Genomic DNA, 3257 nt, shown 5'->3' with positions numbered 1-3257 from the left:
AAGTTTCATGCACCTAGGTTACCTGGAATTGAAATAAGAAGAGGGGGATGCTATTTATTTTACATCTTCCACAGAGGAACTGAAGGTCAAGTGGTGCTTCACAACCCACCGGTCCAGACGTAAATGCCTGTGCTTTCTTCCCCAGGGTCAGCACACAGGCATTGTTCCTTTCCTGGAGTTACCTTTGTTGTCTTCCTTCCCCCTTTATAACTCACTACTATTACTGCCTCCTCTACTCTTTTAACACTTGGCAAATATGTGAGGCAAAGTTTACAGGAGCTTAATATCTCTAAGAATATTGTTCTTAAAAGGTTGTTAGAAGTTCTTTCTTCTACCCTCTTTACTTCCTTTCCCCCTCTTTTCTCCACTCTCCCAAGACCACAAGGTAAGTGTTTAAAGACATTTTTGTTCTACAAAGTGCTCTGTGTCTCCTTTAGAATGGGAAAGGTTCTATGGATGGTGGTAGTGGTTGAATAAGTCAAAATGAAAAAGGTTAAGAGAATGTAAACACTTTTAAATTGCCTTTGTCAATTTTCTTTTAGTGGCTTTAAATAGCTATAAATAATATATACTTCATAAACAGAGGAAAGTTAATTCTTGTAAATATGATTTCAGGAGAAATAAAATGTTAGTGTTAGGTGCATTTTACTTGGTAATATATCTTCTATTTACTGATTCTTTTCTAAAAGACTCACCTGCCCCCAGCTTCTGCCTTATCAGTATAGTGGATAGAGAATATTTGACTTCAGGCTGAATCTATTTTCTCAATTTTTTGAGTGACTATTCTCTAAAGAACATATTTTTAAAAGCAGACTTCTCCAAAATTGACTTTAACAGCAATTATTTTCTTTGAATATGAGAAGAATATTTTAATTTCCCAAATGCACATTAATGAATTTTTGAACTGGATCTTTTATGGCTAAGTTTTCTCTATTTTTTTCTGTAATAGAAACATTACATTACATTGTCTCCCTGAGAACTCTATAGCTTGAGGCTCCATGGTATGTGTCTTGCATAAAATAAAACTGCAGACGATAGCAAATTCATTTTTCTACTCTGCCATACCTCCTATGGCTCACTTACGTTTGATCTATGGCTGTGCTGAGTGAATTTTCTTGTCAGTCTCTGTAAAACTTCATTTCAGAGAGAGCAAAAGCAACTTGAGTTTTCTCAAAGGGACCCGTGATAGTGGACAAGTCACATGGCTTTTCTGGGCATCAGTAACTTCTATTGTATAAAGTAAGAACTTTCAGATTGAATAATCTCCAGTGTTTGTTTTTATAAGTCTTTCTAGCAATAAAAAAGTGTGACTCTGTTAACTAATATTTAATCATGTTAAGTCAAACAAAACCAATTTTTACATCATTGTAGTGTTACAAATGTATTAGGTTTCTTTTAAGCTGACTAGAGAGAACTTCTTAAATATGTATTAAATTTCAGTGTTCTAGATATAAATTTGAGCATTTCTTAATGAAGAAAAAAGTTTAAAACTCACATTGGCTCAATTGTACTGGAGCAGGGTGAGAACGTCTGACAAGGCAAGAGCAAAGACAGCCCCAAGTATCTCCTCCCCTTTGTTGAAATATTTCCAGCAAAACATGAGTGATCAAAAAAGACTCACGAATTTGATGACAGTCCATGTCCACAAAGTACAATACAATTTGGTCAAGGTACGCTAGGTCAGTTGCTAAGAGCCTTGTGTTTCTTCTAGCAGTTACATAAACAGTTTTAGATGTGTTTCCTTTTTATTTTAAGACCAAGGAAAATGGAAAATTGCCAACACAATTACTAAAATAATTAATTAAAAGCCAGCCCCGTCAGCAACAGCTGGTTGCAGTTGTCCCAAGTGTGCCCTGAGGCAACAGCACCACAGATCCTTGCAACTCCTTTCTCAGGCAAGGAATGCTGCCATTATCTCATTCTCAATGGAAAACCACTTCCCCTGTCACACTCCTGTAAATTGCTGAACTTAAAGGGCTTTGCCTCAATCCAGAAAAGAAGGTAATGGAAACTAAAGTAGGTTGTTCAACCATAAGTCTTGGGAAGCTTCCAAAAGCCTTCATTCATTCCTATGCAGAAGCTCCTAAAGAGGAGGCCTAGGGTTAAGGAGGTAAGTGATACTATCAAATTTTTGGAGTCTGGAAATGCTCTCCCCAACTCCATTTGTCTTTTAGCTAAGGGACCCAGAATAAGAAATAAATATTTGGGAAAGACACAGGAACTACATTTCAATCTTACAAATCCTTTTTTCTAACCTTATGTATTGAAAAGTTTTAGATATATATAAAAGTAGAAAGGGTAGTACTGTATAATGCACCCCTTGTATGAATCATTCAGCTTCAACAGTGATCAACTTGTAGTTCATCTTGTTCATTGTTTTGAAGCTAATCCCAGCCATCACATCATTTTAGAGGTTTTAGAGATTTTGTGTGTATATGTAACAGGGTCTTGCTCTGTCAACTCAGGCCACAGTGCAGTTGAGAGATCATAGCTCACTGCAGCCTTGACCTCCAGGCTCAGGTGATCCTCCTACCTCAGCCTCCTGTGTATCTGGGACTATAAGCATGTGCCATCATACTCAGCTATTACTTTATTTATTTTTTGTAGAGACAGGGTCTTGCTATATTGCCCAGGCTGGTCTCAAACTCCGGGCTTCAAGTGATCCTCCTGGCTTGGCCTCTCAAAGTGCTGGGATTACAGGCATGAACCATCACACTTGGCCTAGAGATAATTTTTTTAACATAAAATTGTCTTCCACTTTTCAGAGGTCAGGAAATCTAAATGAAGGAAGAAAAATGAAAACTTCAGCTAAAATTATTACAGTGGTTAAGTTATATAAACTTGTTATACTCTAAGTACAGTTTCATTTTAGCCTCAAAATTGATACTTTTGAATCATGAGTCAACAAATATTTATTGAGTGTTACTTAAGTGCCAAGTTCTGTCACCACAAAGCCTAAAAATAGATCATATGTGATCTATTTTTTAAGTTTTTCTAGCAATAAAAAACTTGATTCTGTTAACTAATATTTAATCATTTTAAATTGAAACCAATTTTCACATTAATAGGGACAGGAAGCAAGGACATTCTGGGCAGAAGAAGGCAGGTTCCTGACAAGGGCCTCACCGTCAAGCCTGGAACCATGGCCCAAAATGAGAACATACATCCCTGTTTTCCTGCTCAAATGTTGCTGTTTTCCAAAACCATCCATGTCCTGCTGCGCTCCCCATCCTGTGCCCATAAAAACCCCAGGCTCA

At 37.1% G+C, this 3257-nt stretch overlaps 1 pseudogene; it reads right to left on the bottom strand.

The window, feature by feature from the left end:
* Positions 1-1501: 1501 nt before the first annotated feature.
* The window catches only part of LOC108298867, a 3494-nt pseudogene continuing 1738 nt past the window's right edge, over positions 1502-3257 (bottom strand).

The sequence above is a fragment of the Cebus imitator genome, unplaced genomic scaffold, assembly GCF_001604975.1.
Source record: "Cebus imitator isolate Cc_AM_T3 unplaced genomic scaffold, Cebus_imitator-1.0 Scaffold1156, whole genome shotgun sequence".
NCBI lineage: Eukaryota > Metazoa > Chordata > Mammalia > Primates > Cebidae > Cebus > Cebus imitator.
This window is presented reverse-complemented; position numbering and strand designations above follow the sequence as displayed.